At 44.4% G+C, this 25,291-nt stretch overlaps 1 protein-coding gene and 1 long non-coding RNA gene across 4 annotated transcripts in view; one reads left to right on the forward strand and one right to left on the reverse strand.

Moving 5' to 3' along the window:
* RASSF5 (Ras association domain family member 5) overlaps nt 1-25,291 on the forward strand; it is a 107,033-nt gene that overhangs the window by 71,979 nt on the left and 9,763 nt on the right. The window lies entirely within an intron of this gene.
* LOC138151206 (uncharacterized) lies at nt 8,709-12,663 on the reverse strand. Its single transcript, XR_011165759.1, has 2 exons — nt 12,165-12,663; nt 8,709-9,692 (listed from the first exon to the last, which is right to left on the reverse strand). It is a non-coding gene; the product is annotated as an uncharacterized lncRNA (long non-coding RNA).

Raw genomic sequence — 25,291 nt, forward strand, 5'->3', positions numbered from 1 at the left:
AGAGACAGAGACAGAGAGACAGAGACAGAGACAGAGACAGAGAGAGATGATTAGCTCTTGTGCTTTGAGAAAACCACTTTGACAGGATTTTTAAGAATGAGAGAGATGTGGCCATGTTTGTAGGCAGCAAGGAAGAAACTATAAAGCTTAGTGAGAGAGTGGGAATGATAGAGGAAGCAATAGGCTAAAGCAGATGGGAGAGGTTTTACCTGAGCCAGGAGAAGGATCATTTCATCACATGAGAAAAGGGTGGTGCAGATAGTGGGTTAAACTAGAAGCAGACGGATAGAACTGGAAAATGACCTTAGAGGTCATCTGGTCTAATGCCCTCACTTTACAGATGAGGAAACTGAGGCCCAGGGAAGGTTAATGACATCATCAAAGTCACCCAGGTAGGAAGCTCTCCAAAGCCTCTTCCCATTCAAAATCTCTGATTCTGTGACTAATGTTAGCATCACTGAAGTGAAAATTCCAGTGACTGAACAACCAACCTCTTCAGGGAACTCCCCCCCAAACAAACATCTCTGATGGCTTTTTCCCCCTTTCCCAAAAGAGACACACCAATCTCTCGTCTTTCACTTGCTCAGCTGTTTGCCATGGTGACAGGCTGGGCTTGGTTGCTAGGCAGCCAGATTCTGGTACAACACTGTCAGGAGATGACTGGGCCCTTCCCTATGGGTGGGGGCCTCAGGAGAAGGGATGCAGTGTAGAGGGACCCAAGGTGGGAGAGTAGAGAGAAGAGGAATTGGGGAGGGAGAGCTGAGACCAGGAGCCCACTTATTTTATTAAATAAATTAAATTAAATTAAATTTCATTAAGCCAGAGTTAATAACGGGGAGAGGTGGGGCTGTAACCATAGGATTTAGTGCTGGAAAGAACCTTAATAATCTTCTAGTTACTGGATCAGTGTTGGAGCTGGAAGAGAAGTTATCAACCCCTTGGTTTTGCAAATGAGGAAACTGAGGCCCAGAGAACAGACAGAAGTGACTTACCTGAGATGAGAGTTGCTGTCAGCATGATTTAGGGGCACTTCCCCTTGCTTTCCTTTTCTAATTTAATTCTGTGCAAATGGAAGAAGCTGCTCTGACAGTGCGGTAGAGTGTGACTCTGAGAGTTCTTCATTTGTAGTCTAAGGGTCTGGGTCTATGGGATCAGAGATTTAGAGCTGGAAGGGGCCTTCGAGACCATCTCATCCAGCCCCTTCCTGCTATAAACCAGGAAACCAAGGCCGGAAGATCTTGAGTGGGACTTGCCACAGGGTCACACAGCTAGGATCAAGTTGAACTTGGGATTTCCAGTCTCCCAAGTCCAGGACTCTAGCCATTGTACCATTCCATTCTGTCCTGTTACTGCCTGCCTGTGTGACCTTGGGCAAAGTCATTTCTCCCTCTAGATGAGAGCCTGGTTCTTCACTTGTAAAGAGATCTCTCCCAGCTCTAAATCCTGGCTTCCTACAAATCTGGAAACCTTGGATGCTTCCAGTCTGGGCCCAAGGTCAGAGCAGGATGGGAGCTAGAGGGGGAGCAGGCTGAAAACACGTGGTTAGTATGGTGGGGGTTCTTAGGGCTATACCCAAGGACTTGGAGGTGTGGCTTTCAATCCCAGTTTCTTTTTCCCTAGTTCCCACCTCCTCCATTCTTTGTGACTTGGGAATGACAGTCCCCGAGCCTCAGTTTCTCTCTATGTGAAATGGAAAGGATCCTTGTGCAGAATAGGGATTCCCAGCATACCCTTGTCTAGGAACAATAAGAATTCTTGATGTGTTCTATGTCTGGGATGGTGAACATTCAAAACAGGAAGAGCTTAGACCCTAACAAAGCATGTTGGTCACCAAGATCCAGGCCTTTGAGGTGAGCTGACATGCATGATGGGTGGGGGGTGGGGGCAGAGAATGACTAGGAAGAAGGAGACTCTGCCTTGGGTAATTGGTTGCTATGAGCAGAAATAGCAGGTATGGGGCGGGGTTGCTTTGGGAGAATGGGTATGAACAGAGGTAGGTTTGAGTTGCCTGATTAGTTAGAGCCTAGAATTCTATTTTTGCCTAAATTATCTGGATAGCTGTTACTGTAGAGAAGGGACCACAAAGGTCTGTGTTTAGCACAGTGATTGGCACATAGTAATCACTTAATAAGGGGCAAATAGGTATGGGCAGTGAATAGAGTGCTGGGCCTGCAGTCAGGAAGACTCATCTTACTGAGTTCAAATCTGACCTCAGACATCTACTAGCTGTGTGACCCTGGGTGAGTCACTTAACCTGTTTGCCTCAGTTTCCTCAACTGTAAAATGAGCTGGAGAAGGAAAGGGCAAACCAGTCCAGTATCTTTGTGAAGAAAACCCTAAATGAGGGTACAAAGAGTCAGACATGACTGGAAACTGATCAACAGCAAAACAACAACAGGCGCTTAATAAATGCTTGTTGACTTGACTCAGCAGTATTTAGTATCAGGTACAGCAGAACCCTGGCTGAGACCGTGGGTGGCAGGAGGAGGGAGACGTGTATGCTGGAATTTGCCACTAAATGGTCTATTGTCAGACCCCTTGTGAAATAGATTCAAAGGGGAGAGGGCACACATAGGGAAAACTTAAAGACAATTCACAGACTGAACGTAAGTTAGGGGCAGCTAGGGAGCAGAGTGGACAGACCACTGAGTCAGGAGGACCCAGGTTCAAATCCCTCATCAGACTCACTAGCAAATTACCCAATCTCTCTTCGCCTCAGTTTTCTCAGCTGTTTCTTATAAGGAGGGTTAGTGTCCAACCCTTTGTTGTGGCTCACACAGCTACCGCTATAATTCTGGGCCTCATCTCCACCCGCCTAGACTATTGTATTTGATCCTCCTAATTGGGCCACCTGCCTCAGGTCTCTCCCCACTCCAGTCCACTCGACACTCTGCTGCCCAAGGAATTTTTCCTGAAATATAATCTGACCCTTTGAGACTTCCCCACTCACTCATCTCCAGTGGCTTCCTCTTGCTTCTGCCAACCATTATTAACTCTTCTGTTGAGTTCTTAAAGTCCTACACACCCTGGCCCCAAACCATCTTTCCGATTCATTGGACTTTCCTCCCCAGTTTGCATTCTATGATCCAGCCAAACAGGTCCTCTCTGTTCCTCACATCTGTGCCCCGATACACGCCTTCCTTACTTCTGCCTCACACGGTCCAGATTTTCTTTCAAGATACATCTCAGGCACCATCTTCTATATGAAGACTTTCTTGATTACCTTCCCCCTTAACTGCTAGTACCTTTTCTCCAAAGCTACCTTGGATTTAGCTACTGAGTGTGTGTATGTATGTATGTTCACACACACACACACATATAAAGTAGGTAAATATATTTAAATATATAATAAATATATATTTATACACATACATAGATAGATAGATATGTATTAACTTTATACCATATATACTTTATATGGACCTCTTGTCTTTCCCATTGGAATATAAACTTACCTGCAAATATGGTTTGTTTCATACTTTGTACTGGAATCTCCACACCTAGTACATTGCCAGGTAGATAGTAGGTGCTTGATAAATGTTTGTTGATTGATTGAAGTTGAGAGATGGTGGGAAGAATGATGGAAAAGTAGGATTTTAAAAGGAGAAGGGAACTGAGAAAATTTTTTTCTTCCTGTTACCTGTCAGAAGCTCTGGAATGGGACCGAGGTGTCCTAATTTCTGATAATCACTCTCTTCTTGATAGCCAGATCTCTTTCCCAAGCCCCCTTTCTGTAGCAGATGAAGGTGGCTCTAACTTCCCTTTCTCTTCACAGGGCTCACATGTACACTGCTTATTGCCTGCCTCTGATCTATTTAAAATGCTGATGATGTCCAATGAAGCTGTTCCTGCCAGGAACCAGAGGTCCAGCACTTGCAGGAGGAGAGAGAGAGACAGAGAGGGAAAGAGAGGGAGGGAGAGGGAGAGAGATGGAAAGAAGCTCAGGAAATTACTGGGCATCTTGGTGCACTACAGGAAAGAACTGTCAGCACAGCATCCCTGACTGCTCCCCACAGTCACCTTTGTAGAATTGGGGGTTCTGGGGTGTTTCTTAAAAACCTTGGCTCCTGGATGACATTGGGGTGTTGACTGTGGGAGGCAGTCCTTGACTGGGAATAAGGAGATATGATTACAAATCCCAACTCTGCCACTTGCCAGAAATGTGGCTATGAGCAAGTCACTTAATCTTTAACTTCAGATTTCCTCATTGAAAAATAGGGAGAAGACCTCCCTGACAGTGGTGAAGAAAGCACTTTATAAACCCTCAAGGGTTGTATAAATGTGGGTTGTTGTTTTTTTGGATGGTCTAAACTTGTTATTTCATCTTTGTAGGGAACTCCCATTATCTATGAAAAAAATCCTTTCATTATTCCAGATTGGCAACTCATGTATAATTTATATATCAGCAAGTTTCCTGGGGGAGGGGAGAGGTAAGAGGTTAAGTGACCTTTCTGATGGTGCCTCAGCTAGTATATGTCAAAGAAGACCTGTCTCCAAGGCTGACCCACACTGAAGAGTGCTTACTAACAAAAGGATACCTGAGACTCAGTTTCCTCAAGAGACTTGCCTTCCATCCCAGGGCTAGTTAGTACCAAAGCTAGGAAGGAGGAAACCAGGAAACAAAGATCTATTAAGTGTCCATTAATGTCCTAGGGCTAATCATTGGAGCTATGAGCTTAGATGGCACCGTTCCTAGTAAAGAAGTAGAAAATGAAGAGAAAGTGGGTATAAGGCAAAATCTTGGCCAAAAACAAAAAGTAAATACATTTTAAGGGGCTGGAAGAATGACAGGTTTGAAGAGTTTCAGAGTTGGAAGCATTCTAATAAAAAAATTTCCAGGATAGAGGGCTGAATTTTGAATAAAAATGAAGTAGGTGGGGCGGCTAGGTGGCACAGTGAATACTCAATACACAACTCAAGATCACATTGCCTTTTTTTTTTTGAGGAAGATAAGGAAAGATGGATCGGCCAGAGAGTTAGGAGAAGGATCCTGAAAACACAATGCCACAGCAGTCAGAGCAGCAGAGGGTATCCATTGAATCAAAAGCCTCTGAGAAGTCAAGGAGGATGGGGACAGAGAAAAAGGCCATTGAGTTTAGTGATGAAGGTCACTAGTTAATTGGGAGAGAGCAGTTTCAGTAGAGAGGAGAGAACAGAAGCCAAATAAAAGGGTTTGAAGACAGAGGTGGAGGAAGAAATAGAGGAAGTGAGTTTGGAGTTTAAGGAGTTTGGCAGGGAAAGGAAGGGCAGGGATATGGTAATAATATAAGTAATAAATGGCAAAGCCAAAGAAAGCGTTTGGTATTGACTAAGGGTACTTTGGTTAGCTTTAGCGATAGAAAGGGCCGCCTCTTTCTCTGAGACTAGAAGGGAGAAGAGTAAAGTTATGGACAGGACTGGGGAGAAGACAGGGGATGTTTGAGGGAGTTCATGGCATTTGGTGCAATAGAGTCAGGAAGAACTAAGTTCAAATCCCACCTTCGACACTTGCTATGTAACTGTGAGCAAATCACTTTTCCCCACATGTGAAATGAGTGAACTGAATTATATGACCTTTAAGGTCTTCCAGCTCTAATTATTTTCCATCTGATGATCTCCTCAGTAAAGATAGAGGCAAGATTTTTTGCTGAAATGGTGAAGCATGGAGAGTTGGAGACTTGTGTGGAGAGTAAGTGGCAATAGGAGAAGAGTTCAAAGCACAGCTCCGGAATTGAGAGGACCCAGATGCACTCACAACAGAAGTCTTGTCCTGAACGCCATCAGCCCAACTTCATAGCCAGTGTTCTCCATAGATCCCGGCGGTTCTATGTGGTTCTATGTATGCCTACCATGTGCATACAGTCTTTGTGTGTTCCCTTTAGGCCCAGACCCACAACCCTTCATGCACCACCCTGTTCCCGACAGCCTGGGTGACAATCCAAAGCTGGGCAGCATTAATAGAGGTCATGTAGTCCAATCCTCTGATTTTGCTGATGAAGAAACTAGGCTTAGAAATTAAGTGACTTGCTTAGGATTACACAGCTAGTGTCAGAGATGGGATTTGAACTGAGTTTACTGTCTTCCCACTAGAGAACAGGGATGTAGGGTCATAGCCAGACCTCTCTGCATATATCTCTCTCTCTAAAATAGAGGCCGTCTCTAGCCGTCCTGATGAATATCTGGCCACTGGACCCAGATGGCTCTGGAGGAGAAAGTGAGGCTTGTGACTTTGCTCAGCCCTCCCTCACTTAAATCTAATTCACTTGCATGTCATGACATACCTCCCTGGTGTCATGGTCCTCTCCAAGGACAAACAATAACAACAATAACAACAACAACGACAACAACATCTGTATCAAACATGTGGGTCCCAGACACATAGTAGACGGTTTCCTTGGCTCTGTAATTACTCTCATGGTGTGTGTCTAAAGCTTTCACCAGAAAATTAAGATAGCAGGGATCAAACAACCGCATCTTCTTAGAACACTCTACATCACCCTGGTCACAGAGCCTGATCTGAGGAAAGCCTGACTCAGAAGCAGGCATTCAGCCCATATCAAAACAAGCATTGCCCCAGAGTGGAATGGACTGTCCTCGAGAGGTAATGAGTTTCCCATTACTGGAGGTCTTCCAACAGAGGTTGGATAACCACTTTTCAGAGATGTTGAAGAAAGCATTTTTGGTCAAGTGCAGGTTGAACTAGATGAAGCCCTTTTCCCGGGAGGTTCTAAGGCTGTAAAAAATGTGGTCAGGGGAGTTGGGAGGGATAGGGCAACAGAAAACTGGGGTTGTGGATGCAGTGTAAAGCTCCCCCCACCTCACTAATTATTTCCAGCTTCTTGTTGGGTTGCTGGTCATTTGTCCAGCCATTCCTATGCTTTCCCCCAAATACAGTCTGTTTCTCTTTTGTGAGAACAGACAGGATCAGATGGAACCTACCATGGCAGATGGAAGCAGGACCATAGATAAGCATTCCTGGCATTGATGAGGCCCAGACCAACTGAGCAAGATTCAATTAGCTGAGACCTATGGACCACTTGCAGAGGGAGATTTATAATTGGCATAGGCTTGGCCAGAGAAAACAGGGAAAAATACTCTCCCCTCACTGGACCCCTCCAAAGTTTTCCGTTTGTCTTTATTGTCATGCCTCTTGAGCTCTCCAGCCCTTAAGGCTGTTGGATAGAAAGGGACATCTGAGAGTTGGCCCAGGAAGATGAAGCAGGTGACTCAGGGATACCACAGGCACAGAACCAAGGACTGACTCTTTGTGTCAGGCTGGTGACAGTCTAGCCTATTTTTGTAACCAGTTTGGAGCCTCCATAGCCATTCTGGAGGGGGGGAGGGAGGCTGCTGTCCTTTATCTCCACTCTAAACACTCAAAGGCCCTAGAGCTGGAAAAATGCAATCAGGGAGCCTTGCCACCAGCTGTCTCCTTCATAGTGCCATCTTGCTGGGCAACAAAGAGGTGGGCATTGGCATTTTCCAGAATGATCCTATTGTCTTCAAATGAATACCCCCCATATATCTTTGGCCCTTAGGGTGACAAATGTTGGCTTAAGTATGATTGACCCAGTTAGGGCATGGGTGGATCAGGAGATAAAACCATCCTTGATGAGTGTGCAGAACTATTTGGAGGTGCCAAGGCCCAAAGAGGAAGAGAAAATGAACTTGGGTCTCCCAGGGCATTTGCAGCAGTCCTAGGAATAGGTTTTAGAAATGTGAATTCCTGGTTACTTCTTGAACTATGTGGCTGGTTTTGTTTGCCCAGCACCAAAGGGGAAACCAAGAATGCCACTTTCCCTGCCTACCATTTACCCTCATTCTTACCCACATTCATGAGCCTATCCCTCATCAGCATAGGTGACTATGCCTGCATATTGCCAAATACTAACCCTAGGACCCAGGCTACAGCAGGAGCCATCCTCTGATTTAGAGACAGGCTGATTTTAAAGACACTGAGATTTTTACAACACAACAACCCCTTGAGTACAGGTATTACTGTTCCCTTTGACAGATGAGAAACGTGAACTCAGGTGACTTGCCCAAATTCAGTTAGTAAGCATTCATTCTGGGATTTGAACTGGGGGTCTCCTAACCCCAGATCCCATACTCCTGTATACTGGGAATCATTGCAGCAGGCAGTCTTATGATGTCCTTTATTGAATTTTTTTTTAGCATCTGTGCCAGCTTTGTGAGAAGGGAAGGCAAGGGAAGAGAAGGAAGGGAAAGGAAGGGAAGGGAAGGGAAGGGAAGGAAGAGGAGGGAAGGGAAAAGAAGGGAAGGGAAGGGGAGGAAAGGGAAGGAAAGAAAAGGGAAGGGAAAAGGGGAGGGAAGGGAGAAGAAGGGAAGGAAAGAGAAGGGGAGGGGAAGGAACAGAAGAGAAATGAAGGAAGGGAAAGGAAGGAAGGGAAGGAACAGGAGGGAAGGGAAAAGAAGAGAAGGGGAAGAAAGGGAAGGAAAGAAAAAGGAAGGAAAGGAAAGGGAAGGAAGGGAAGAAGAGGGAAGGGAAAGGAAGGGAAGAATAGGGAAGGGAAAGAAAGGGAAGAGAATGGAGTAAGTATTTCTATATAGCACCTACTACATGCCAGGCACTTTTACAAATATTATCTTACTGGACACTCACAACAAACCTGGTAGGTAGGTGTAGCAGCAAGCACCCCAAGCGTCCTCAGGGTTTGCAGCTACCACAGGTTCTTGGATCTGCTTTGTTAAAGGAAAGCAACTCAAAATGGGTTAACAAGCTTACTTTAATCAGTCAGACATATATCGTTTACCTTGTTCAGGAGAAAAGGTCAGCACCCTGAACCTCAAAGTATACAGGCATAATTATCAAGACAGAAACATCAAGTAGACAGATTTCCAAACTGTCCAACCATTACATCCATACCCAGTCAACATCTGGGTTTCCACATTCTGGGTTTTTCAAAGCCGGGGGACTCTCAACAACGGCTTCCCAGAATCCAGATCAAATCACAGAACACTTCTCAAAGTGAGTCCCAAAAACAAAGCTACACATCAGGGCTTATATAGCCTTCTCCTGGCTCAGAGAATGTAACAACCTTATTGACTCACTGGCCAATCAAGAAGTATCTACTGAAAAACAAGCCTCCTCCACCCCAGGCTTCAGGTGCACATTAGCCTAGGGGCAGGGAAGATCTTTAAAATTTACATTCTTATTACAGTAGGTGCTATTATTATCAGTTGTTTTTGTTTTGTTTTATCAAACTGTCATTTTCCAGTTTAAAAAACTGAGGCAAGCAAAGGTAAAAGGGGCTTGCTCAGGGTTCCCAGCTGTTAAATGTCTGAGGCCTAATTTGAGCTCAGGCTTGGTGACTGCACACCCAGGACTCTATGCACTGAGCCACCCAGCGACTTGTGAGTCTGTGAGCTGCTTCCATGGTTGGGGCCTGGCCCATTCGCCTCTTATCTAAAGCTGACTCTTAGTCTTCTAAGCAGTGAAGGAGGGTGCCCAGTGCCCAGGAGGAGGTTAGGAGCTGTGCCTTCAGGGCCTGAGTGGGTATCCTCTTGGAGTCTGGAAAGGAGTTTATCCAGGCAGGAGCTGTGGTCTCCAGTGTCTGCAGCCTTTAGAGACTTCCCTTCCTCACCATTCAGAAAGTGGATGGCTGCTGCTCTTGCTTTCAAGTCAATTCTCTGTTCTATTAGGTGGTACCTGGCATTTTCAGGGGTTCTAGTTCCCATCCCAGGACATCCGGCTGCATGGGCAAATAGCTTAATATGAGTAATCAGTGTAAAAGAACAGCTAAGAAAGTCAACATGCAGGGGCACCTAGGTGTCTCAGTAAATAGAGCACTGGCCCTGGAGGCAGGAGGACCTGAGTTCAAATCCAACTTGACGCTTAACTAGATGTGTAACTTTGGGCAAGTCACAACCCCAAATGCCTTGCCTTCCCCCCTCAAAAAAAGAAAGAAAATCAATATGATTTTTAGGCTAGACCAATCAATCAAACAATCATTTATAAGAGCCTAGCCAGAGAAATAAGAATAAAAGTCAGAAATGAGATAATCCCTGCCCTCAAGGAGGGCAGTTTGTTTAAAACTTATAGAAAAAAAATACATTTTTTCTTGGGGGCGGGGGGGCTTGAAGGGAGGAAGTAGCAACTCAGGGGATCAGGAAAAGCTTCATATAGAAGGTGGGGTTTGAGCTGGGCATTCCAAGAGGCAGAGGGGCAGTGGGAAGACATCCCAAGCACAGAGCAGATACAGGCTGTCCCAAAAGTCTTAGTGAAGTTCTTACACTAATAACAATTCTAGAGGCATACATGCTACAAATTTACACAAATGCATTTAAATCCCATATACATTTATTTTTGTGAACTTTTAATAATACATTTTTAATTGTAACAAGATGGGACGATGACAGTGTCCCATCTTGTTAAAATTAAAAATTAATTATGGTGTGCATCTCATATATGACAGTTTCTAAATGCCATTCTCTCCGACAAGGTCCCCTCCTTGGCCTCATTAGTCATCTGATTTACCTCCATTAGACTTTTTCTTGTAGGGTCACATCAATATTATCATGTAGACATCAAGACTTAATTCTCTGGATAATCTTAAGACTGAGATGACAAATGCAATCCTTTAAATCACTGAATCTATGAAAAGTTTTTTTTTTTCAAAGTACAAAAATGGACTAGAGCGAGTGTAGCATAAGATAGTTATGTTGAATTTTAACATGAAACATATTATTATTTTAAAAATATGAGCAATTAATCTTTCAGTTTTGTTTTTGTAAGTTGGTAGCATTTGTACTTGTAAAACTAATAAAGCTTACAACAGAACTAAGACTTTTGGGACACCCTGCATACCCTGTGCAAAGTCAGAGGTGGGAAGACAAGAGTTGTTTGTGTGAATAGCAAGGACAGTTTAACTGGAATATAGCATGTGTGAAGGGGAGGACTGCTGGCCTGCCCACATCTGTAATGTTGTGTTTGTTTGGGGGTTCCACATTTTAGGAGGGGCACGGTCAAACAGTAGTTAACATAAAAGAGAATGACCAGGATCTTGATTGGCCTCAGAACTGTCATCTAAGGATCAGGTGAAGGAAATGGAGAAGGACAGATGGGCAGGAGGGAGCATGATAGCTGACTTCAAGTATTTAAAAGAGGGGGCAGCTAGGTGGCACAGTGGATAGAGTGCAGGCCTGGAGTCAGGAATTCCTGAGTTCAAATCCGACCTCAGACACCTACTAGTTATTTGACATCTGGGGAAGTCACTTAACCCTGTTTACCTCAATTTCCTCATCTGTAAAATGAGCTGGAGAAGGAAAAGGCAAACCACTCTGGGATCCTTGCCAACAAAACTCCAAAATGGAGGAACTACCACAGAGTCACAGAATTGGTGAATGGAAAGGGACTTCAGCATCCCTCTAGTCCAACCTGGTACATGAAAGGAATTTCTACAGTAATATGGCCGAGAAATGGTCATCTAGCCTCTTCGTGAAGACCTCAAAAGTTGGGGGACCCACCACCTCTTGAGTCAGACCCTTCCACTTTTAGACAGCTATGATTTTAGGAAGATTCTTCCAAATTCGAGCCTAAAGCTGCCTCTTTGCAACTTCCCATTGCTCCTAATTCTGCCCTCTGGGAACAAACACTGGATTCTAAAAAGGTGAAGACAGGGTGGGAAGGTGTTACAGGTAGGGGAGTTAGCCAGTGCAAAGGTGCAGAGAGGGGAGATGGAGTATCCTGAGGTAGGAACAGCAAGAGGGCCAAGCTTCTAGGCTCAGTTGTTTCTATTCCATTGTACATACAGCACCCTCTAAATTCCTGTATCCTGGGGCCAAAGTCCCATTTGCCCAGTTCTCATGTTGGTTTCAAAGGAAAAGCTTGATCTCAAAAACCCATGAGAAGATACAACCAGAGAGTAGGTAGGATAAAGCTTTATTAAGACCACTGACTGGGGGAGTAAGGAGAGCTGGCTGCATGAAAGATGCAAGGTGGGAGCTGGACACAGGAAAAGATATTGTGTGTGTGTGTGTGTGTGTGTGTGTGTGTGTGTGTGTGTGTGTTGGGACAGCTAGGTGGCCCAGTGGCTAAGAGTGCTGGTCTTGGGGACAGGGAAAGACCTCAGACCCTTACTAGTTGTGTGACCATGAGCAAGTCATCTAACCTTTCCCAGCCTCAGTTTCCTCATCTGTAAAATGGGGATAATAATAGCACCTACCTGACAGCATTGTTCTGAGGATCACTGAAACAGCATGTACAGTGCTTTACAAATTTGGAGGTGCTATTAAAAAAAAACAGTAGCAATTATTATTCTCAGTGGAAGCCTTTTCATTTGCTAACTCAGCTGTGAAGTAGGGGAAAGTAAGGGTTTTATATACTAAGGCAGAGCCTCCTGTCAACTCTTCTTCCTTGGGGTATATAAGAGGGAGGTACTCTGGGAGGGAGGATTGGTAATTCATTTAGGAAATAATGACTAGCACAAAAATGTCACTCTGAGAGAATGAATGTCATCCAGCCAGTCCCCAGAAAACCTCAACCTGCCCCTCTGCATTCCCTGAATCCCACACTCCCAGTAAAACCCAGCTCTAATTGTTAGAAATTTTTTTTTTTTTTATTTTTGCTTTTTGGAGGGGGGAAGGTAGGGCAATTGGGGTTAAGTGACTTGCCCAAGGTCACACAGCTAGTTTGTGTGTGTGTGTGTGTGTGTGTGTGTGTGTGTGTGTTAAGTGTCTGAGGCCGAATTTTAACTCAGGTACTCCTGATTCCAGGGCCGGTGCTCTATTCACTGAGCCACCTAGCCACCCTACCCTATTGTTAGAAATTTCTAGGGAGTCCAGACAGAGAGTCTAAGACAGGAGTGGGGAACCTGCAGCCTCGAGGCCACACATGGCCCTCTAGGTCCTCAAGTGCCACCCTTTGACTGAATCCAAACTTCATAGAACATATACTGTAAGAACTAGAAATCAGGCTCTGAAATCAGAAGACCCTGTTTTGTGTAATCCATCACAGTCAAGGTTAATAGAACTAAGCAGTTCCCTGTCCAAGAGAGAGAAGTACGGCCTTTCAGTCTCTGGAAGAAAAGGGCATTATCCAGGAAAAATAATGCATTCCAGTCCTGGAACTAATAATTGATTTGAGTCTTGTTTGGTCCCTATTGTTCTTGATCTCAAGAATGAATTGTAAAAAATGAGCTCGTAAAAGGTAAGCTAGAGGCGTTTAAAATACAAACACTCCTCCATTCCTGGAAAGCCAGAAAGCACAGATCTTAATTTGTCTCTTTCCCTCCTTAAAGACCATCAGGGGTCAGGAGAGAAGGGTCATAAGCTCTGGAGTGATCAGCCACAGCTAAAGGAAGCATGTAGAAATTCTGCACAAGAATCGTAAGATGGAAAAAGATTCTTTCCTCACCTAATTACCTTGTTAAAGGGGAGGGAGGGGGGAGGGAGGGAGGGAAGGAGGGAGGGAGGGGGGGGGGGGGGGGGGGGGGGGAGAGAGAGAGAGAGAGAGAGAGATTGCAAGAACAAGAACAGAGAACAAGCACCAATGTACCTGTTTTCACCACCACCAGAGCAATCTTGGCACCAGGAAAAGTAGTAGTCCAAATGTACTGGGGTTAGTGGCTCAAAACAAGTCCTCATACCAACTTTGTAATTCAGAATGTGAAAAGAATACAAGAAGTACTTAAGATAAATGCAGTCAAATAAGACAGGGAAATTATTTTCGATGGTAGGTTATGCTACTTGCAGTGTGTTGTAGTTTCCTATTTTAGCAATTATTCTTGCTAATTTGCTGCTAAGCTCACTTGTTTCTAGTCTACAGGAGCATGTGCATTCTCAAGACCTCACTGTAAAAAAACCTTTAAAAATAGGAAACCCTTTAAAATGTTAAATTTATACAGCCTCTAAATTTTGGTGCCCTGAGGAAAAGTGCTGATCACCCCACCCTAGTTATTGTTCTGGTCACCACTTTAAGAAAAGTCAGTTTTACTGATGTAGTGGCCCCTCCAAAACACACACACACACACACACACACACACACACACACACACACACACACACAATGTGATTTGTTACCTAGAAGTAATTAGCCCATACATGATTCTCACACCTTACAACAGCCCTGAGAAATACGTAATGAAGTTTTAATTGTCCTCAAATTACAGATAAGAAAAGTGAGGCTCAGAAAAGATAAGCAAATTGAACACCTTTTTTTAGTGTTATTTTCTATAAATGCACATGTTTTTTAAGTCGAAAAAATTTCGTTTCTGTGGAACATGGGAATTTGTTTTGTAATAAGTCGTTAGGTAAGTTGCAAGTCAAATTAAGTCAATAAGCATTTATTAAGGGTCTACTGTGTATTAGATGCAATAGCTATGTTGCATCTGGCCTTTCCTCTCTCTCTGTGGGCCTCAGTCTCCTTATCTGTATAGTGGGCACATAGACCTCTCAAGAAAACTGGCAACTCCAGAGTCTATAAGCACAGTACATTCAAAACAGAATGTTAGTCATGTAAGGGATGCCAAGATGTTTGGTGGGGGAGTCTAGCCTGCAGGCAAATGAACAGACCAAATGACCTCAGCAGATCATCATTATCATTCATTTTCATAACTTGTTATGTTGTTTCAGTCATGTCTGACTCTCCGTGACCCATTTAGGGTATTCTTAGCAGAGATACTGGAGTGGTCTGCCATTTCCTTCTCCAGCTCATTTTACAGTTGAGGAAATTGAGGCAAACAGGGTTAAATGACTTACCCAGGGTCACACAGCTAGTAAGTGTCTGAAGTGTCTGATTTGAACTTGGGTTCTCCCAACTCCAAAGTGTAGCTCTATCCATTGGCCACCTCCCTACCCTATTTTCCTAATTAAGGTTCTTTTAATTAAACTGAATCTGCATGCTATTACCCTACCTACTGTCCCTCTGTGATCTGAAACCTTGCTTTCCTGGGGGGTGGGAAAGGGGAATGATTAGGTTTTGCATTTTCTTCTGAGGTCTGAGGAACCCTCTCTTGAAAGCCTCTGGCCATTTGGCTACCTCTCTTCTCTAAACTATGGCTCAGCTTCAAGGACCCTTTTCATCTATAATTCTTGTTATTTGCGATTTCTTACAGCCCAATATTATTCTATTACATTCATATACCAGTTTGGTTAGGCACCACCACCACTACTCCAGCCCCCTCTGTTAGCCGGCACCCACTTGACTTACAGTCCTTTGTTACCATAAAAAGCACGGCTAATAATATTCTAATATATAGAGAAAAAAAAAAGGAGGAGGCATCTAGGTGTTGAAAGGGTTCTCCAGCCCTGGAGCCAGGAGAACCTGAGTTCAAATGTGACTTCAGACACTTACTAGCTGTGGGACTCTGGGCAAGTCACTTAACCACAATTGCCTCCAAAACAAAATCCCTTAGGGTGGTCTCCTGTCCTTACTTTCCTTTCTGGAGTGAAGGCAGGCAGCAAGCATTTATTAAAAGCTCTTAATATAAACCAGGCTCTACGTCAAATTTGGGATACAAATAAATGCAAAAAGACAGTCACTTCCCTCAAAGAGCTTACATTCTCATGGGGGAAGAGAACACATTAAAAAAAAAAAAGAAGCAAAGGGGAGGGACCAGAGAATGAGGAACTTTATTTCTCTGAAAACCAAGAGGAAGTAATGATGAAAGACTAGTTTTGCTTGATAACCTGAGCAGAATGCTTGAGGCTTTTTTCTTTTTCTTTTTTTTCTTTTAATTAATTAATTAATTAATTTTTAGTTTTCAACATTCAGTTCCACAAGCTTTTGAGTTTGACATTTTCTCCCCCTCCCTCCTCAAGACAGCCTGCAATCTGTTATAGGCTTTAATATACATTCATATTAAACATATTATCACAGTAGTCTTGTTACAACATGAAGAATTAGAACCAATGGGAGGAACTATGAGAAAGAAGAAACAAACAACAAAACAAAAAAGAGAGAGAGCAAATAGTATGCTTCGATCTGCATTCAGACTCCATAGCTCTTTCTCTGGATGTGGACGGCATTTTCCATCACGAGTCTTTTGGAGTTGTCTTGGATCCTTGCACTGCTGAGAAGAGCTAAGTCTATCAAAGTTGGTCATCGCACAATGTTGCTGTTACTGTGTACAATGTTCTCCTGGTTCTGCTCACTTCACTCAGCAGAATGCTTGAGTCTTGTAATTCCAGAGCTAGAACAGACTTTAGACTTCAATTGTCATATACATGCATATATATACATGTGTGTATGTATATGGATACTATATTGACCACACAGGTAGCAAGGAGCAGAGCCACTTGACATTCGAACCCAGGTCCTTCAAGGCCAAATCCTGTATTTTTGCCACAACAACCCTCTTCGTTATCAAACTCCCTTAGCCCTGATTTCTGAAGAGAGGAAGGAAGCACCCACAGTTAACAGCAGAAAGAGCAATGCTCCAAATTCTGAGGTTTCTGCTTCAAATCCTACTTCTGAAGATAGTTGTGTGACCCTGGGCAAGTCCCTTAACCTCTCTGAATGTTTCCTTATCTGTAAAATAAAGAGTGTTTTAGATAGCCTTTGACACCCCTTTCAGCTCCATGATCCCTTTGGAGCCCGTGACCTTAAACTTCTCTTGGGCTCTTCCCTGAACAGGAATGTAGATAAACAGGAATGTGATATCTTGGGTCCTGCCTTTGGGCCTGTTTTCACATTTCTGGGTACACCTTCACTTGACTCCCAAAGGTGACAGTATATGAATTATCCAGGTCCCTTTTCTTCTCCCTGTTTAAAGGTCAATTAAAAACCAAAGATAACTGATGTTTCCATAGCATTTTAAGACTGGCAAAGCTTTTCACACCTATACTTTCATTTGACCCTATAATACATAGCCTCGTAAGGAAGGTTATACAAGTATTATTCTCCCCATTTTACAGATGAGGTAGACTTGCTCAAAGTCATGGAGCCAGGAGGCGTTGGTAATGGGCTTCCCTTTCAATGTAAATCTTTAGGCAGTCAGGCAATAAAGTGACTGACAGGCAAGAGGTAAGGGTTGAAATCCCATCCAAATCTGTGATTCTGAATTACTGTTGTTGTGTAGTTTTTTTTAAGTCGTGTCTGAACCTTCATGACCCCATTTGGTGTTTTTTTTGGCAATGATACTGGAGTGATTTGCCATTTCCTTCTTCCAGCTCATTTTACAGATGAGGAAACTGAGGCAAACAGGGTTAAATGACTTGCCCAGGGTCACACAGCTAATAAATGTCTTAGGCCAGATTTGAACTCAGATTTTCCTGACTCTAGACCTGGAACTCTATCCACTTTGCCACCTAGCTGCCCCTCTGAATTATAATAACAACAGTAAACGAGCAAATGCGCTTTGCTTGGCACTAATAGAAAACGGAATAAAGATGGTGCTTCCCCACTATGGAGCTTCGAGTCCAATTGGAAATACAAGACATAAAACTATTAGTGAATAATGTAAGATTCCATGTTAAATCAGTCAGTCGTGTTAAACATCTATGTTCCAGACACTGTGCTCAGTGTTGTGAATACAAAAGCAAAAATGGAAACAGTGTCTGCCCTCGCGGAGCTCACGTTCCACAAAAAGCCAAATGGGACCTTTATTCTGTCTCCGTGCGCAGCCTGGAAGTGCTTTGGGGGCTTGAAGGAGGAGATCATTATGGCCTGGAATCATGAGGGATGGCTTCCTGGAGCAGATGGGACACAAGCTCAGGGGAAAGGGAAGGATGAGGAAGTGGCACAGAGGATGGGTGCCCCATGATTCAAGCAGTGTTTAAGGAAGACGAATCTGCAATGCTGGGAATGGGGAAAGACGAGGCCTAGGATTTCTCCCTCTGCCATCCCTGCTCCCAGAGGGACCGAGACAGGCGAGAAAACTGGAACTCAGAACCCTACTGGCAGATTCGGAGGAAGGCAAGCTTTTCGCTAAAATGAGGCTTGGGCACAATAATTTGCACTTTCCCCTACAGGTACCTCTCCCTTCACTTTTTAACTCCCTAAACGTTTGTCTTCTACAATTAGAATGTAAGCTTCTTGAGGGCAGGGGTTGTCTTTCTGCTTTTAGCACAGTGTCTGGCATATGGTAAAAGTTTAATCAATGCCTGTAGAATCGATTAACCTTCTGCTTATGGGTAAGGGTTGGCCATTATATGTGATAGGCTAGAGCAATGAGAAAAACAGTGATCCTTAACTGTCCATAAGGATCCTTCTGGCTGCATATTGACTTAGAAAAACCACATGTTATGGTCTCTTGTGTTTTTATTTATGTGTTAAATATTTCCCAATTAATTTTAATCTGGTTCAGCTGCACTTAGGAAGGCATTTGACCCTTTTTGGGCTAGAGATGCCCGGGAGAGACAGGAAGAGCCCCCAGCCTGATCTCCAGCACCCAGACCAGGCCTATCAGCAGCATCGCCTTAGAAAGCAGGACCCTGTCCCTGGCCCAGGTCTGTGTTAGTGCAAGGCCCTTCCTCATCAAGATCCTCAGACCTGGTGGAAGCAAGGGCAGTGAGCAGTTAAACCATCTGTCAGCAAACACCAGTGGCCTTCCTGAGAACAGATGAATTCCCCACCAGATGCACTGTGATTGTTCAAAGTCCCTGAGGAGAGACACACTGTGATACCATTGCTTATATTGGTTAACTCATAACCAAGGGTCTCTCGTTCATTTTCTGTCCTGGGCAGCTTGAGGAAACAAAATACCTTCTGTCTTATTTCTGTTTAATTACCCTCCCAAGGCTTTAGACAGCCATCAATAACATATGGGCTTACAGACAAGAAGGCAACAGTCTCCTCTTTATGGGGACTTCAGCATGGGACTAGGTGGTCCACTATCACCTTCTCCCCTGCTCCCTATGACTCCTGGTACCTCTAGACTGGCACTGACCTTTGTCTCCCAAATCATTTGTGTTCTGTAAAACTTTCTGGACAGTGTAGACGATAATAATAGCATGCTATGAAGTTTATGAAGTGCTTTCCTAGTAACATCACTGTAAGGTAAATAATGGTAGCAATATTGTTCTCATTTTACAATTTTTGGGGTGGGGGAGGTGAGAAGGGAATAAGCATTTATATAGTACCTATAGTCTGTGTTGGGCACTATGCTAAGTGTTTTACAAATATCTAATTTGATCCTCACAACAACTCTGAGAGGTAGGTGTTATTACTATTTTATTTTACAGTTGAGGAAACTGAGGCAAACAAGGTTAAGTGATTGCCCAGGGTCACACAACTCATAAGTGTTTGATGCCCCAGCTGAACTCAGGTCCTCCTGACTCCAGGCCCTGTCTACTACACTTAGCTGCCCCAATACACAGACAACTATGTGCAAACAAGATATAAACAGGGTAAACTGAGAGTAATCTGATAGAGAATGGAGATTAAGGAAGATTGGGAAAGGCTTGTTGCCAAAGGTGAGACTTTAAGTGAGACTTGAAGTCAGAGAAACTAGGAGGTAGAGATGGGGAGGGAGAGAGTTATAGGTATGAGGAACAGCCAGGGTAAACGCTTGGTGTCTGGAGATGGAGTGTCACATGGGAGGAATAGCAAAGAGGCCAACATCACCAGGCAGAGTATATAGAGTGGGGAGTGAAGTGTAGGAAGGCTGGAAAGGTAGGAAGGGACCAGGTCATGAAGGGCTTTAAGTCAAAGAATTTTATATTTGATCCAGGAGGTAATAGGGAGTCACTAGAGTTTACTGGGGCAGCCAGGCGGCACAGAGGATAGAGCACCAGGCCTAGAGTCAGGAAGACTCATCTTCCTGTGTTTAAATCTGGCCTCAGACATTTACTAGCTGTGTGACTCTGGGCAAGTCACTTAACCGTTCTTGCTTCAGTTACCTCATCTGCAAAATGAGCTGGGGAAGGAAATGGCAAAACACTCCAGTATCTCTACCAAGAAAACCCCAGTTGGGGTCACAGAGAATCAGACATGCCTGAAAAAATGACTGAGAAATTGAGAGTTTATTGAATGGAGGAAGAGGGGAAATATAGTCGCACCTGTGTTTTAGAGCAAACAGTTTGCCAATGTAGAGGAAGATAGATCAGGGTAGAGAGAGACAAGGCAGCTCCCAGCAATAGTCCAGTTGTCAGACGATGAAGGCCTGCACCAAAGTAGTGGTAGGTGAGAAAAGACAGGAGAAAGTTATTTGCCTAGAGATGATCATTGAAACCAGGAGAGCTGATGAGGTCACTGAGTGAAATAGCATAGAAGGAGAAGAGAAGAGAGTTCAGGAAGAGCTTTGAGGACCTCCCCCCCCCCCAGGCCCCAGTTAGCAGGAGTGACTCCAGTGGAGATCCAGTAAAGGAGAAGGAGTGGTCAGCTGATTGGGGAATAACCAGGAGAAAGCAGTGTTACAAAAACCCAGAGAGAAGACAGCTGCCTCCATTGATGGTTAACTCCACCTGCCAGGAGGACGCTGTTTCCTAATATGAAAACCAAATTTCTCTCTGACGCTGCCACCGATTGCCCCTGGTTCTGTCCTCTGGGGCCTCCCAGGACAAGTCTAATTCTTCTTTAACACAGTATTTGAAGATAGCTATCAGGTGCCATTTCAATTTTCTCCAGGTCAAACACCCCTAGCCACTTCCTCCAACTCATCCTTCCATACTAAGGACTCCCCCCTCCATGAGACCGGGAGCTCCTTGAAGGCAGAGACTTTTCTTTTACCTTTCTTTGACTATCCTTGGCACTTAGTACATTGCCCAATACATAGAGGGTGGTTAATAAATGTTTACTGATTTACTGATGACCTTTCATCATCTTGGCTGTGCCCCTCTGAATAATACCCACGTTATAGACATCCTTCCTACTCTCTGGCATCCAGCACAGAATTCCTTCTCTGTTCTCTTCATTAGGCTGGGACCTGACATCATGACAGCAGAAGGTCCCTTGTTCCCAGGGCGTATCAGTTAGAAATGATGTGGTCTTTGAGATGACATACAGGTCTTGTGTCATTTCCCTTCGTTTGTTCGTTCCCTTAGTGGTTGGGGTGGTGGGAAGAGAGGAGAGCGAGTTTATCTCTTAGGAGAAAGAGGAACAGGAAAAGAAAACCGAAATGGGGGAAGCTCTGGTTTCTGAGCCCGAGTACAAGCTTTGACCTTTCAAACACAGGGAGCTGAGGGGGTGTACTTTCCAGACAGCTCAGTTGTGATCCAAAGATGCTCCCAGGGTATCTTTGGAATGGCTGGTGATTTACCCCAATCTTATAAATAATAATATTTCTCATTTATATTATATCATTCCTTCCTCTGATGCCTCATAGTGGGACTGGGTAACCCCAACTTCTCAAAAACTCTACCAGTGGAGGGCAGCTCTGGCACGCCCTACAAGCAGGATTGTTTTCAAGTTGGCAACCCTCTCTGGGTTGTGTTGTTGTCTACAGACCAGCTCCGCTGGCTGAGTTCCCCACCTCTGCCACGCCTATCTAGTTCTGGCTTTTTGGGGGGGGCCTCAGATCTTGGCCCATTTACTAGGCTAAAAACCTTATTATGTCATGAGTCCAGGGCACCTTTCATCCTATTCCATCACAGCTAGGCTTCTACTTCCCAGTTCTCTAGCTCAGTGGGTCTGTGGTCTGGGGGTCCCTGAGAACCTTTCGTGGGGTCTGTGAAGTAAAATCCTGTTTCATAATAATCCTAAAATGTTCTAATTTCTAATAAATATAACCCAGATAAACAAAAGCTCTTTGGCTCTTTGTTCAGTGTATAAGGGTATATTAAGAGTATAAAGGGGTCCTGAGAACAAAAAACTTCAGAACTGCTCCTCTAAGCGATTTGCAGGTTATTCAGATGTCTCTGGGAAAGGGTTTTACAAAGCAGCCACTGGCAAGTTAACAATTCTTCCCTTCCCCCTCCCCTTAGACCTGTGTGTGTGTGTGTGTGTGTGTGTATGCACGCGCATGTGTGTGTGCGTGCACATGCTTGTAGGGTGGGCAGTACAGTGCACGTTATTAAATCTTCCTGCTGTTTTCCTCCATCCTGCCTGCTTCCCAGAGATACAGTGAGAAGATATGGGATACCTTGTGAGCCTAAAGGCACTATAAGAAGTGGAAATTGTTATCATTATTAGATTGTTATTGTATCATCATTATACAGTATCATAGTGATAACGGGAAAACAGAAACCTTGTCAGAAGGGGGGCTCTGAGAGGGCAGGAGCCTTGTCTTGTGTTACAGAAGAGGGAATAAACTCAGCCTGTTTAGTTGTCCAGCCTTCCAGAAGGATGATGGGAAGCTAGGTGGCTCAGTGGACAGAGTTCTGGGCCTGGAGTCAGGAGTGCCTGGTCCAGATGTGACCTCTGACACTGTTTAGCTGTGGGACCCTGGGCAAGTCGCTTCACTTTGCTTGCGTAAGCTTCCTCATCTGTCAGATGAGCTGTAGAAGGAAATGGAAGACCATTTCAGTATCTGTGCCAAGAAAACAGAAGGGAGATTTAATAACACGCACTGCTTCACCCACCCTGCACACACACAAACACACATACACACACACACACACACACACACACACCACACTCTAACTCTGCCCGAGGCAAGCCACATAAGCCACCTGGGACTCAGTTTCCTTATAAGTAAAATAAGAATAATAGCTAGCATTTGTATACCACTTTAAAGTTTGCAAGGCACTTTACAAATATTACTTCATTTGCCCCTCACAGCCACCCTGGGAATAGTATGTTAACGTTGTCCCTATTTTACAGATGAGGAAGCTGAGGCTGGGAGAGGAGCCTTCTTTAGGGCAATGAAACTAATGTGAACAACATATCTCCATCACAGTTGGTGGGTGCTAATAGCAGGTACCCAGTCTTCACCCTTATCCACCCTACCCTGGAAATAATGACCAAATGGCCCTTGGGAAGAGAAAAAGAAGGGGTGACCATTTAGAATCTCATCTGATGGAGTACAATTGTGCTTTAAGAAATGCTGAAGGGAATGGTTTCAGAGAAAACTGGGAAGACTTGGCTGAACTGATACAGAGAGAAGTAAGCAGAATCAGGAGAACAATGCATATGAGAACATCAATATTGTAAAAACCAACAACTTTTTAAAACTTCAGAATTCTGATGAATGCAGTGACCAACTCCGATTCCAGAGGGCTAAAAATGAAACATAAAATTCACCTCCTCACAGAGAGGGGATGGACCTAGGATGTAGGCAGAGACTTGGCTCTTTTTTTGGATGTATGTGGCCAATACAGAAATTTGTTTTGCACATTTATCACAAGGGCTTTGGTTTTCTTACTTTTTCATTTTAAGGTGGGGGAGGTGGAAGGGAGAGAGTGGATTTTGGTTAATTGGAAAACATTTTTTTTTTAATAAAGAACCATGACAGGGGCGAATAGGTAGCTCAATGAATAGAGCACCAGCCCTGGAGTCAGGAACACCTGCGTTCAAATCCGGCCTCAGACACAACACAAAAACTAGCTGTGTGACCTTGGGCAAGTCACTTAACCCCAATTGCCCTACCTTCCCCTCTCCAAAAAAAAGGGCAAAAAAAAAATCATGACACAGTTTCAGATGAGGAAGGCACGCTGGCAGTCATATAGTCCAATCCATACCAGAAAAGAACCCTGATTACAAGATATCAGATAGTCACCCAGCCTTTGCCTGAAGACTGCCACCCTCAAAACAATGCATTCCATTTTCAGACACCTCTAATTGTTAAAGTTTTTTCCTAAGATCAAGCCTAAAGTGGCCTTTTTGCAACTTCCACTACTCTAGGTTCTGTCCTGGGGGAAGGGGGTATCCACTTGGCAGCCCATAGCTAGTCCTACCTCCATCCCAACCCACCCCACCCCCAGCCTACCCTCCAGGTTAAACATCCCCAGTTATCTGTCTTTGTCATGAACTAATTTGTGAGTGAACCAAACATCGGAAGACTGGGCTGGCTTTTGCTAGGATTGTGGGTCTGCGGGAGGGGTATATCATGTGCATAGAGGAAAACCGACAGGAGGCAGGCTGTGGGAGATGAGTAGGGGCTCCCATCAAGCCCAAGTGGTCACACAAACACCTTTGGGTGGTAGATCTTGACACTGATCAGCTCTAAGGAGGTCAGGGAGTAGGAAGAGGAAACGACCTTGTTCCATCCAAGTTTGTGAGACCTCCCCAGCCAGCCCAGCTGAAAGCAGGGAAGGGAGAGGCTGGCTCTGTTGTGGGCACCTCTTTGGGGTTAGCCCAGCAGCTTTCTGACGTCAGTACAGCTGTCATCTCCCCAGCTTGGACACTTTCTCCACCTCAGGCCCATGGTATAATAGCAGAGGGGCAGGGAAGAGTGACAAGCTCTTCTCCCAGGAGAGTTTGCATCTCACCCTTATTTATTTTGTGCTGCTTGGCCTGGGGAGAGTCACCTCTCCAGGCCTCATTTTTCTCATCTATAGAGTAAATTGTAGTCAGCAGAGAAGAGACCTTGCTTTCCTTCTGAAGCAAGACAAGATGGGGCACATTCAGAGGGGCATGGCTATCCCTGACTCCTGTAAGAATAAGGGGGTGGTAGAAGGAAGGAAAGACATCAAAAGAAAAATATATCGAAATTCAGGCAGGAACTGAAAATCAAATTAAATTTAATTAGCAGGGACACACTGGCTGTTGTTGCTTGGAGACCCTGGAATATTGAGTCTTGTTCACATCCTGTGTGCTTGTTTGGCCTGAGTGTTTCTGGATGATGTGAACCCTCCAGAGAGTGTTAGAAGGGAAACAATCGCCTTCCCACCTCCCACAGGTGGCAATTCTCTCCCCCTCATCCCAGAACCCTCTAAGCCATTTTATCCATGCATTCAACAAGTACTTAACACTTGCTTTTTCCAAGGCACTGGGACCAGTAACATCTGCCTGCCATCAGGAGCCTAGGTCTGGATCATGGGAACTTCATAGCTCATTAAAGCCAACCTTTCATTTTTACAGAGGAAACTGAGGCATAGGGAGATGCATTTAATTCATCCAGAGTCATACATAGGCAGTCTGTGTCAGAAGCTAGATTTGAACCCAGATCTCCTGACCCAAGACCCAAATGCTCTTTCCACCTACCTCCCTGGATTGTTGTGAGTATCAAACAAGATAACATTTGTAAAGTGCTTAGTAGTGCCTGGCATATAGTAGGCAGTCTAAAAGTGTGAGCAATTATTATCATCATCACCACTGTCACCACCACCACCACCATCATCATCACCACCATCATCACCACCACCACCACCATCACCATCATCATCATCACCATCACTATCACTATCACCACCACCACCGTCACCATCATAATCACCATCATCACCACTACCACCACAACCATCATCACCACCATCACCACCATCATCACCATCATCACCATCATCACCACCATCACCACCATCATCACCATCA

Source organism: Petaurus breviceps, unplaced genomic scaffold (genome assembly GCF_028583685.1).
Source record: "Petaurus breviceps papuanus isolate PSGF00001 unplaced genomic scaffold, PetGlider_PUasm1.0 90895, whole genome shotgun sequence".
NCBI classification, from domain to species: Eukaryota; Metazoa; Chordata; class Mammalia; order Diprotodontia; family Petauridae; genus Petaurus; species Petaurus breviceps.